We start from the raw sequence: 13,759 nt of genomic DNA on the forward strand, positions 1-13,759 counted from the left end.
AAAGCAATTAAAAAAGAAAGAAAGAGTTTTCTTCCCAGTAATTATGATAGAAGAGGAAAATACTACTGGGGTAGAACTTTTTTAAAAAAAATGTAATCAAAGTACTTTGTTATTTCTAAATGTAGATCTACTGTATCTAGGCTGTTGTGAGAATGGTTTTGTAGCAGAGGGTGTATTCGAGAACAAATAAGTCACTGGCATTTAAAAAAAAAAAAAAAGTGTTATTTAGCCACAAATGAAATTCAAGACTTCCATTTCCTGCTTTCAGCTGCATAGCCCGTAAGTAGACTAATGAAGAGAATTCATGAAGAGACTTTGAATTTAAACACTATTTGGAATTTCTGGAGTCAAATGAGAGATGAATATCTCATCTAATGTACACTGAAAAAGAGAGTGTTGTCTCCTTTTGTGGAGAAAGTTGTTAGAGGCAGTCTCAGGAGTACAGGTCCTTCCATATAAATGAAGAGTGACGTAACTGAAGAGAAAATTTTTGTTCTTTGGTATAATATAGCAAGGCTTGCTTGTAGCAAGGCTGTGCAGGGAGAAAATTAGAAGGGCCAAAGCTGAGCTAGAGCTCAATCTGGCTGCTGCTGTGAAAGGCAACAAAAAATACTTCTTCAAATACATTAGCAGCAAAAGGAGAGCTAAGGAGAATCTCTAGCACCTAGTAGATGGGGGAGGGAACACAGTGACCAAGGATGAGGAAAAGGCTGAGGTACTCAATGCCTTCTTTGCCTCAGTTTTTAATAGCAGGGCCAATTGTTCTCTGGGTACCCAGCCCCCAGAGTTAGAAGATAGGGACAGGGACCAGAATGGAGCCTGGGGGAAATGGTTAGTGACCTGCTGCACCACTTAGACACTCACAAGTCTATGGGGCCTGATGAGATCCACCCTAGAGTACTGAAAGAACTGGCAGAAGTGCTCACCAAGCCCCTTTCCATCATTTACCAGCAGTCCTGGCTAACTGGGGAGGTCCCAGCTGACTGGAGATTAGCAAATGTGATGCCCATCTTCAAGAAGGGCCGGAAGGAGGACCTGGGGAACTACAGGCCTGTCAGCCTGACCTCGGTACTGGGGAAGCTGATGGAGCAGATCATCCTGAGTGCTATCACACGGCATGTAGAGGATAACCAAGGGATCAATCCCAGACAGCATGGGTTCAGGAAAGGCAGGTCCTGCTTGACCAAGCTGATCTCCTTCTATGACAAGGTGACCCACCTAGTGGATGAGGGAAAGGCTGTGGATGTTGTCTATCTAGACTTCAGTAAAGCCTTTGACACAGTTTCCCACAGCATTCTCCTGGAGAAACTGGCTGCTCATGGCTTGGACGGGTGTGCTCTTCACTGGGTAAAGAACTGGCTGGATGGCCGGGCCCAAAGAGTGGTGGTGAATGGAGTTTACTTCAGTTGGTGGCCGGTCACAAGCGGTGTTCCCCAGGGGTCTGTGCTGGGGCCAGTTCTGTTTAATATCTTTATCAATGATCTGGATGAAGGGATCGAGTGCACCCTCAGTAAGTTTGCAGATGATACCAAGTTGTGCGGGAGTGTTGATCTGCTTGAGGGTAGGAAGGCTCTGCAGAGGGATCTGGACAGGCTGGATCAATGGGCCAAGGTCAATTGTATGAGGTTTAACAAGGCCAAGTGCTGGGTCCTGCACTTGGGCCACAGCAACCCCATGCAATGCTACAGGCTTGGGGAAGAGTGGCTGGAAAGCTGCCAGGCAGAAAAGGACCTGGGCATGTTAGTTGACAGCCACCTGAATATGAGCCAGCAGTGTGCCCAGGTGGCCAAGAAAGCCAATGGCATCCTGGCTTGTATCAGGAATAGTGTGGCCAGCAGGAGTAGGGAAGTGATCGTGCCCCTGTACTTGGCACTGGGCAGGCCGCACCTTGAATCCTGTGTTCAGTTTTGGGCCCCCCACTACAAGAGAGACATTGAGGTGCTGGAGCATGTCCAGAGAAGGGCAACGAAGCTGGTGAAGGGTCTAGAGCAGAAGTCTTATGAGGAGCGGCTGAGGGAACTGGGGTTGTTTAGCCTGGAGAAAAGGAGGCTGAGGGGAGACCTTATTGCTCTCTACAACCACCTGAAAGGAGGTTGTAGAGAGGTGGGGGTTGGTCTCTTCTCCCAGGTAAGTAGTGATAGGACGAGAGGAAATGGCCTCAAGTTGCACCAGGGGAGGTTTAGACTGGATATTAGGAAATTTTACTTCACTGAAAGGGTTATCAAGCATTGGAAGAGGCTGCCCAGGGAAGTGGTTGAGTCGCCATCCCTGGAGGTATTTAAAAGACGTTTGGATGAGGTGCTTATGGACATGGTGTAGTGGTGGTCTTGGTAGTGTTAGGTTTACGGTTGGACTCGATGATCTTAAAGGTCTTTTCCATCCTATACGATTCTGTGATTCTGTGATTCTGTAATATTTAACAGTAGCATAGTTGGGAAAAGCTTCCATAACAGGAAGCTTAAGAAAGAAAAAAAAAAAAAAAAAGAAAATTTGCACTGATTTCTTAAATGCAGTGAAACATTAAACAATTAAAAGAAGGCAAAATTGAACTCAGTTTCTCTTCCACTGGGGTATTGGATATTGTCAATGGCTACAAATTGTCAAAGAAAAATTAAAAATAACAGTAAAAATAAAAACAGTAGGCATAAGTCAAGCTATTTATTTTCCATTTAAACCCAATAAAAGTAATTTAGAATGAGAACTCAGGAAAGCTTTCACTGCAACCTTACTTTGAATATACCAATTTACTTGCATGCATTTGTCATTTTACAGTCAAATCACCTTACAAAATGACTTAATGAATTTTTCCTACAAATAAAGAATCTTTTGTCAAAGAAAGCACTAATGTAAAAACTTTTGCTTGATGAAGCAGCATTTTAAAGTACCAGTTGAAAATAGATCTCCTCTTGTTTTTAATTCCCAGTCTTGGAGCTGATGTCTCCAGGACTTTGCTTTCTTTGGTATAGTTAACAGAAAAGTTAATACTAGAATATAGTTTCTATTCTCTTCTCTGTGTTAAAAAGACCAATGTAGCTCTTGCATTTATGATTAAGATTCCCCTTTTTGTTGCACCATTTGCACCTATGGGCCCTATATTGACAATCGCAGCTAGGACTGAAACACTGTCATCTCATAACAGCAGTATTATACATCAGGTCTGCACTGGAATATATGAGTACATCCAGCAAATGATAATCACATCTACTCATATCACAGCTGGTGTCATGGATGATGTCAAAGGCCGAAGAAACTGAGTTTATATGATCATATTTCTGACCATTGAAAATACCTTGCTATTTAATTGAGGTACTTTGTTTCAGAGAAATTAACAATGGATATAATTTCTCAAGAAACCTTTGCTGAGCAGAATAGCTCAACAGCATAATCTGAAGACCAGTCTGTCTTGGCTCATGAAGTGGTTGTTCATTTAGGCCAAATATTGTTTTGCTTAGAGTAAAGCTTAGCATTCCATTTTAATGAATGACATGTTTTTCAGTTTTGCAAATGAGCCTGTTTCAAATTTGAGCCAAATATCTACAATGGGTAAAATCAATAGCCCCTTGAATGACAGAAAATTAGCAAGGCTTATTAAACTTCATGCATGACTCACTATCCCAGTGCTACATCAAAAAGGAAGATGAACAAATAAATTCTTTCCTCTTTGAATAGTATCAACGTGAAAAAAGTGATTGAAATAAAGACATTAGTAAAAAGTTTAACATAAATATGACTGTCACTATTAACAATAACAACCCAGATACTATGGGCTTACTTTAAAAAGGTTTTACTAATATATTCTCTTTGTTCTATGTATTCATTACCACTGCTTCAACTTGCAGCTGAGTTTTGCATTAAGATTTTTCTGATACCTTGGATCTTTCTAACCTGCAGTCTTACACGCACTTTATTAGCTATCAAAAAAGTAGAATTCTTGTTTTTATTTAGAAATGCATATACTTTTAAACAGAAAAGACAAGAGAATGCTTTCATTTCCTGCTGTTCACTTGAGTTTACTTTAAACTGCATATCTGTTTGTCTTTTTCCATAAGCTCTGCACAACAAAAACTGTAGACTATAGCAATGACTGCTGTCAAGTGAAGAAATAGAGCTGCATACAGACATCCACGTGTGTAAATATTTGCACCAGCTTTGAAAATGCCATATGTCTCTAACAGCTGTTAACACATGCACTCACTTTCTTGTTGTATATTCAAATAGCATACAAAGCATTGAAAACTCTCTGTCTGTATCTGAAGGGAAGAAGCTGGCAGATCATGTGGCAAATATTTAAGCAATCAGTAAAAGCAAATGGCTTAAATTTAATGTATCATGGAAATCCTCTCCAATGGCTCTTCTGTAAGGAAAATGTGTTGAAAAAGAATCAGCTCATGGTTTAAGAGTTAGTGCTGCACAGTTTTAAAACATCACTACTGCATCAGCTAATTATAGGTTGATAATTGATAAAAATGCTCTGAATTAACCGCAAGGTTACAGGCTTAATTTCTTACTTCAGACCACTCTTTATTGATGGTGCTGTATTGCCAAAGCCTCAGAATTCCCACAGAAAAAAATTGTTTTCCTCTAGGCTCCAGCCAGAAGAGAACAACAGCACCTCAGTTGCTTTTCTTGTCTGCTTGGATCTTTGCCATAACTTCCCTGGCTGAATCAATGTGCTTTAAAATAGCAGAATTGATTCTCTGATTTCAATGCCATTGTTTTATCTTTCCAACACACTAGGGTACTTGACTCTTTATTCTTTGCTTCTATTTCTTCTCTCTCCATTTGCTTTTTCAGATTATTTTTTTAAACCTACAAAACATTTCTGCTTAGTTCATGAAATATACACTGTGGGTGGCTCTCTCCATGTACTTTGACCACATAAGCATATAAAACATCTTGTAGAGGAAGCTTCTGTCACTTGTCATTATGAATGCTAACTGGTTTCTTCTTCCATGCATATACGGAATTTGAGTAGTTTAGTGGTAGCTGTTGCCACCCACTTGCTGATACAGACACGTGCTGGATCAGTGCTCTCTATTAACCATGACTTGGGTAATCCTTTCTCTGACTACATGTGAAACCTCCAAGGCAGATTTCTCAGTGCATATCCCATAGGATTACACATTGTCACTCCTTCTGTTCTTCCAATTTTTAAAAAGGGAAAAAAGGAAGACCTGGGGAACTACAGGCCAGTCAGTCTCATCTCTGTGCCCAGCAAGATCATGGAGCAGATCCTCCTGGAAACTATGCTAAAGCACATGGAAAATAAAGAGGTGACTGGTGACAGCCAACATGGCTTCACTAAGGGCAAATTGTGCCTGACCAATTTGGTGGCCTTCTACGACGGGGTTACAGCATTGGTGGATAAGGGAAGAGCAACTGACATCATCTACCTGGACTTGTGCAAAGCATTTGACACTGTCCTGCATGACACCCTTGTCTCTAAATTGAAGATACATGGATTTGATGGATGGACCACTTGGTGGATAAGGACCTGGCTGAATGGTCGTACTCAAAGAGTTGCGGTCAACAGCTCGATATCTGTGTGGAGACCGGTAACAAGTGGTGTTCCTCAGGGGTCGTATCGGGACTGGTGCGGTTTAATATCTTTGTTGGCGACATGGAGAGTGGGGTTGAGTGCAGCCTCAGCAAGTTTGCCGATGATGCCAAGCTGTGTGGTGCAGTTGACACAGTGGAGGGAAGGGGTGCCATCCAGAGGGACCTTGACAGGCTTGAGAGGTGGGCCTGTACAAACCTCATGAAGTTCAGCAACGCAAGTGCAGGGTCCTGCACATGGGGTGGGGCAATCCCGAGCACAAATACAGGCTGGGCAGAGAATGGATTGAGAGCAGTCCTGAGGAGAAGAATTTGGGGGTGCTGGTTGATAAGAAGCTCAACATGACCTGGCAATGTGCACTTGCAGCCCAGAAAGCCAATTGTATCCTGGGCTGCATCAAAAGAAGCGTGACCAGCAGGTCAAGGGAGGTGATTCTGCCCCTCTACTCCGCTCTCGTGAGACTCCACCTGGAGTACTGAGTCCACCTCTGGGACCCCAACAAAAGAAGGGCATGGACCTGTTGGAGTGAGTTCAGAGGAGGACCATGAAGATCAGACGGCTGGAGCACCTCTTCTATGAAGACAGGCTGAGACAGTTGGGGTTGTTCAGTCCGAAGAAGAGAAGGCTCTGGGGACACCTTAGAGCGGCTTTCCAGTACTTGAAGGGGGCCTACAAGAAAGCTGGAGAGAGACTTTTTACAAGGGCCTGTAGTGATAGGACAAGGGGTAATGGCTTTAAACTGAAAGAGGGTAGATTTAGATTAGATATGTTCTGGTTTTGGCTGGGATAGAGTTAATTTTCTTCCTAGTAGCTAATACAGTGCTGTGTTTTGTATTTAGTATGAGAATAATGTGGTAACACACTGATGTTTTAGTTGTTGCTAAATAGTGCTTATACTAGTCAAGGACTTTTCAGCTTCCCATGCTCTGCCAGGTGCACAAGAAGCTGGGAGGGGACACAGCCAGGACAGCTGACCCAAACTGGACAAAGGGCTATTCCATACCATATGACGTCATGCTCAGTATATAAAAGGGGGATTTGGCTGGGGAGCTGTGATCGTTGCTTGGGGATGGGATGGGCATCGGTCAGTGGGTGGTGAGCAATTGCATGGTGCATCGCTTGTTTTGTACATTCTTTCATCATTATTATTATTATTATTATTATTATTATTATTATTATTATCTCTTCCTCTGCTTTCCTATTAAACTCTCTTTATCTCAACCCATGGGTTTTACTTTTTTTCTGATTCTCTCCCCCATCCCACTGGGGGTGGGGATGGGGAGGGTGAGCGAGCATCTGTGTGGTGCTTAGTTGCTGACTGGGTTTAAACCACAACAGTCCTTTTTGGTGCCCAATGTGGGGTTCAGAATTCTTCACTATAAGGAGGAAATTCTTCACTATGAGGGTGGTGAGGCACTGGAACAAGTTGCCCAGAGAAATTGTGGATGCCCTATCCCTGGAAGACCAGATTGGATTGGGCTTTGAGCAACCTGGTCTAGTGGAAAGTGTCCCTGCCCATGGCAGGGGGGTTGGAACTAGATGATCTTTAAGGTCCCTTGCAACCAAAACCATTTTATGATTCTATTATTCTATATGTATACTGTTACTAAGGGATGCATGTTCAGTATTTTAATGCCAGAGTGCTGATGAAATTCATGACTCATTCTGGTTTTTTATGATAAACTCACACCGAATTTAATTTGTTGTGGTACTGCCATTGATGGTCAGAGTAACAAAATCGAAATGTATGCCAGGCCATCTTCAAGGGCAGAAGGAGTTCTCTTCCACTGATGTTGAAGTGGCAGTGGCAGATCCCAAAGCTAAGCTGGAAAACATAGAATCATGTCCTCTCCATGGTCACGCAAGTAAAACCATAGGGTGCACCGTGGTGTGTACCCTCTCTATCTTCTCTCTTGAGCAGAAGAACGCTGACTCCTAATAGCTGAGACACTGGTCCGTATAGGTGGGGAGTAGGACATATCTTCTTTGAACCGTTGGAACTCCCAGGACAGTTTCTCCACAGCTGAGACAAGGGAGGAAGAGATACTTTCTTCATATTCCTGGAGGTTACTAGCAGCTTCATTCACTGTTGGACCGTCTCCATCTTTCCAGGTCAGTATTGCCAATGAGTTGGCACACGACGGTGGTGCGTTTCGTACCAACTTCTGTCACATAGGTCTTGTGCACTGGACCTCGTCTGGATCTGTGGGTGACCGCACGTCGTCCAGGTCACCATAAATCACTTCTAGCACAGCTAATTCCCAAAAAAGAGAAAGTAAAACACTAAGATCACAAGGAAAAGTGGAAAAAATTAAACCATTAAAATGAATCAAGCATACATTTAAAGTCTGAAGTTTGTCTTAGAAGAAGATTATAATGAATTCACTGACTTTCACTAATCTCTTTAAAAAAGTGAATATAGGGTAGGGGATCTATCATTTTTACTTGGGCAGGACAGAGCCCAGATCAGCTGAAAGGAATTAAAAGGAATGAAGAATATCTTGCTTGTTTAAAGTTCTGTCTGTTCAGCAGCATTTTTTGCTCTCATCAATATGAGGAGATTGATAGGAAACATCCAAAATTGCAAATACTGTGAATGCTAGTGCAAATCCTAGCTCTCTGCTCTGCAGCCAGAAATTATTAAGGTAAAGAGAGCTCTTTTTCTGTCTCTCTGTTTGATTTCAGAGTTTACATCTGTGCTTTTTCACACTCTTCTGCAGTGATAGTACATTCTTTCTCAGTTTTTCATTATTAACAAGATATAGAATACACACAGCTATTTTCAGCCATCTTGGAGATGTAGATTTTTATCCTTTCTCTGGAGATTATCTCTGCAAAGTATTTTGCAAATATAAAAAAGGGGAACTCTGCATGCCTCCACATACTCAGTTTGGCAAACCTTAAATGTTTGGGGGTTCGGTTATCAAAGTAATCACTTTTATCCTTATGTGATGCTGTCAAACTAGAGAAGTAATTTAAGCTCTGTGCTCTCCAGGATATATGGCAGATGTGTATTTCCCTTGCCTTCAAGACACATTCATTTTCCCAATCTCAGTTGGAATTTGTTGAACTTCAAACCTGCTCAAATCCTAACATTTACCTGGAGTCCTTAACTATTTTGTGATCTGAGGATCAAGGAACACATGAGAATTAGATATGAAGCAAAAAGGGCATTATTACATTTTTACTCTGGCAAACAAGTAAACTCTGTACTTGTGAAGGGCATTTGTTTTCTTTCTTATTCTTACTTTTTTTTTTTTAATTGATGGAAAGCCAGTATATGCTTTGATATAACTCATCATAAAAATATCCCAGCTATTTTGTTTGTAGTACAGTTACACAAGAGACTAGTTTTGTCAATCATGTGCAACAGTAACAAGTCATTTTTCTTAAAGGTAACACAAAAAGGCAAAATAACCCTGCAACGTTTGTAGTTTAAGCAGATACATAGCATATATGTAGTACCATCAATGGCAGAATCAAAAAATTGAAGATTAAAAGGTCCTGCTGAAATTGATTTCCCTTAAGTTCAGTTATGCAAACTGACTTTTCCCACTCTTTTCTCTGCTAACATGTTGCTTTATAATAAACAATAGCGTATAGCTTAGTATACTTTAGTATATTACCTCCCAATGTACTACATCCCAGTCAAGTGAGTGATTGACTTTGACAAGCATTTTAAGTCATTTTGCTACCTATTTGTAATGTACAAATTTACATCTATGAGAACTGCTGCAAGTAAACCATGTGCTGATTCTCCCACCTTCTTATTATCAAAGTGTGACTAGAAGATGCTATAGAAAAGAAACCCTCCAAATGCACCATAACCATCACTAGAACTGGACTATTCACTCAAATGGTCTAAAGGAATTCAGATAAAAAATAGCCAAGCTATTAACTCTGCTGCCTGCAGCCTCTCATTCAGAACTGTCTTGAGGCATAAGAAAGGAAGGGGTCAAACATAATATCAGGTTTTAGAAGCAGTTCTAGTGGGCATCCAGAGAACTGCAGATGAGTGTAAAATTTGCCTAAATTTGTAGAAATTATATTAAAGAACAAAATTAGTAAACACATAAATCTAACAATAAAGGCAATACTTTTTTTAAAAGAGCAATAGGGATTTTATAAATGCTTCATAAAACAAATCCATTGTTTTGAGGGAGTCAGTTACCATATTGCTGGTGAAGATGAAGTTGAGAGAGTTCACCGTGATTTCTAAAAGGCACTCAGCAAGGTCTGTCAGTAACATTTGTTATAGAATTTAGGGTGACATGAAATAGCAGGTGGCATCCCTACATTGATAGGTAACTGGTAAAAGGATAAGAAAGAGGGATAGAGCAGGATAATAGAGAAATAAAAATTTAGCTTTCTCACTTGTGAGAATTTGCTGTGATTACTGCTAAGGAATTGTTTTTAACATGTCCTTAAATCATTTGGAAAAAAGAGCAGATAGGGAAAATAAGGTTTTCTTTAGTGAAAAAAAACTATAGATGAATAATATGTTACAGTGTTATGTGGAGTCTCATAGAAAAATTATCCAAAATTTTTAATGTGTATGTGCATTGTCATATTGTATGAGTATGTACATTGTCCCTGTAAAATAGCCAGAGGAATAATAAACAAAAAAATAATGTGAGACAGCTGCAGAACTGGTAGTGAGTTGGAAGACGGAGACTGGGAGGCTGGAGAGAGGGCCATGTTCAGCTGCAGAGAGCTTAGGTGATGATATAGTAGAAATATGAATTTTGATTCAAATGTTATACTACGGAAAAGGTTTTGTCCCTGTCATAAAGTGCATTAGTATTAGGAGACAGTATATGAGCAGTCTCCTAACATTTCATAATCTTTGAAATCATTCAATTTTATACCACAGTTCTGATAAAGAGATGCTAGCTCATGAATTTTTTTGCATAAAATCAAAATTGCAATTCTTGTCAAAGTCCCTTGTAGGATCAGAGTTATGCCATTGACTGAAGACTTCAAGGAGATTAATGACAAAAAAGCAAATTCTTTTCAGAATTTGACCTGTAATGCTTTGGAGACCTTCAGGCATTCTTTTCCCATTGATACTTATTTTAGAAGAAGTAATTTGGGCCCCACTTGCATTTGTCAGAGTTAAGGTCCTAGAACGTAGGTGTTCTGGCATCTAAATTACATGTCTAAATTAATCATATTAGATCTTCTCCAAAGAAAATGGAATTTTTGCACCTGAACCTATGTAAATGAAAAAAAACAGCAGCTTAGTCCATGGACATGTATATCGTTGTACCATGAGCTTGCAATATGGTGCATTATACTCATGACAACAGCAAGATGTAATCAAAGACATTTTTATGTTTGTGCTTAAATTTACCCACTGATTTCAAATGTGTATGGTCATACATTAGGGATTGCAAGAGTGAAAGAAACAAGATAATACAGATGAAACATGCAGGGAAGTTAGAAACATCTGAGAAATAATGAAATGTGGTTCAGAACAGAAGATGTAAGATAATAAATCTTGGAGAAAATATTCTCGAATTCAATTCAAAGGGAGGGAGAGCCTTGGAAAGCTGTAATGCTGAAAAAGATCTAGGGATGATGGATAGCAGACAGTAAATTAGATATTGAGCTTGCAATGTAATAGGAAGATACAAAAAGAGTGGCCAAGCTTAGGCTGCATGTACAGGAATATCATGTCATAATCTGTATGAGCACTGTTGAAACCACTACAAGAATAGTAGGTGCATTTCTGAGTTTTGGCTACTGAAATGCCACATGAGTTGAAATAAAGATGAGGAAAACCATACATACAAACAACTGAAAAGCTGGTGGGATTATTTTTACATGCTAAGTGAACAACACCTAAACAGAATATACCTCTGGAAATACTTTGTTGATATAAATAACAAGTGATGAAATATTTTGGGATTTTCATGAAAACTTACTAAAAATTAAATAAGGAGACAAAGAGAAATAAAATAGTTATGAAGGGACAGGAAGCAAGGAAATGGTCAATAGCTGTTGAAAGCTATTGTTGGAAAAAGTTTGGCTTACAAGTTCCTGTTCACATATCATATATGCAGAATGCAGTCTGATGGAATTTATTATCCCTTCCCTAAGTACCTCAAAGATAAATGTTTGTATGTGAGCTAAATAGCTAAGACTCCCCTTGGAGAAAGATGTAGACATCCCCAGAGGATGATTCTTCTCATGCTTAATTAGATATCCATGATAGGTCAGATTAATCACTTTCAGGAAGTGACTATGCTGGAGGTGCCTACAGTAAGTAGCTCAGTTAGGCACTTCAGTTATGTTTAAAGATAAGTGAGATGAATGCCATGCAAGGTAGCCAAATTATGCTTCGTACAAATATTTAATGTAAATATATTAATTTAAAACTCATTAAAACTTAAATGGAAAACTTATCAATAAAATGTTGTACTTGTATTTTTGCTAAATTTTAGTTTCATTTAAATGCTGTTCTTTCATCGTAATTCTTCCCTGTCATCATTTGTCCTCTTCTATATCTACTTAGTATTTAGAAATAAGGATCTCCTGGGTAGGGATCATATTTAAAGTATTATGTACTAGCCTCATTGTTGGTGTTGTAAAAATACATAATAATATATTCTAATGAATCTATAATAGTGCAAGAAAAAAATAAGCTAGATAATGGGACAAAAGTATCTCTTGGTGAAGCTCACTTGAAATCTTCGCTCCAAGAGAAATGGCAGAAGACTTACCTGCATGAAAAGCATTTTGCAGTACATGATAGGGGTTACAGTGAATTGTACAGCAAGGTCTTAGAACATGAATGCTTGTAGCTTGCTTTGAATATACATATATTACCGAGACACCATCACTTATTTTACACCTCAGACATTTGTGTTAGTACCTTGAAACCTGGCTGTCTACTAGCAAAAGGGGCATTTGAGAGTTTCACCGTTTTTTCCCATGTTTCTTATTTGCTGTAGATCACTGTCACCTGTATTAGTATGTAGTGTAACACATTTTGATAGTGATTCATCAAATAATCTTATATGACCTACCATTCTTGACCAGGACCACAAAAATTACTTCTCTGAATATGTATAAAATATCGTAAACAATGTGGAAGCAATGGTAGCACTGGAAATCCTTTTTCCATATTATAGTAATTCTGACACTACTGGAATAACACTAAATGTTTCTCTAACACATTCTAAACCTCAGTGTGAGGTGTGACATTCCTTGTGCTGACTTAGCAAGTTTGGAGAGGTAACTTACATCATCTTGGCAAACGGTAGAATTGCAGTCCTCTATTTCTGAATGCTTTCATCAGCTGTGTGGAAGACGGGAATATATAAAAGAGGGAATTTTATGTGAAATATTTTCTTAAGAATTATAATTTTTTTTTCTTTTGCTAGATTTCCATTGCTATCAAATACTCAATTTTGATTTATGCTCCAAAGATGAAGTCACCTGGCAATTTTTGGTGCCTCTGCCAGTTGATATATATTCCATTTTCTGATAGAGATATACCTGTACATATTAAGTACATTGTTACATTGTAATTAATATTGATATGAAGAAAATAGCTTGAATCAATCTCACTTCAGTCCTAAAACTCATTAGCATTATTTACAATTTACCACTGCACAAAATAAATCAAAGCTCAACACTTCATTAAGTTGTCCAACTAGATTTCTTTTATGTGACAGTTTTTGTGTATACAAAGACCAACATAGCACATTACAGAAAGTCAGAAAACCTTGAGTCATAAATATATAGAGCTTAAAAAAAAGTGACAATTAAATCACCCTATTCTGTCATCTATCAGAGATCATAAAAAGTTTTTTCCAGATATTAGTACTAACTACCTAAATCTTCCTGTTAGCTTTCTGTTGGAGAAGCTACAGTCCCATGTGCTGTAGGCTGAAAGTACACATGGATTGTTAAATCAAAGCTGTAACTATAAAGTCTAAGATTTCATCATTTTCACCACAAGCTAAACTTTGGGTTTAATAACACTTTAGAAACATACTGCTTTCTCCAAAGGGGCTGATATCATGTATTAACTGAGATACTCTATATAGCAACTGATTTTGTTGTTTGATAATTTTTAAGACCAACATCACTCATTATTCAGAACTGTTGGCAAATTTCTAGTATAGATAGAAAAAAAATTGAAAGGTTAATTACAAACATGGTGATTTTCAATGTGTTATTTCTTTGGGATAA

The sequence above is a fragment of the Ciconia boyciana genome, chromosome 1 (genome assembly GCF_034638445.1).
Source record: "Ciconia boyciana chromosome 1, ASM3463844v1, whole genome shotgun sequence".
Lineage (NCBI taxonomy): Eukaryota > Metazoa > Chordata > Aves > Ciconiiformes > Ciconiidae > Ciconia > Ciconia boyciana.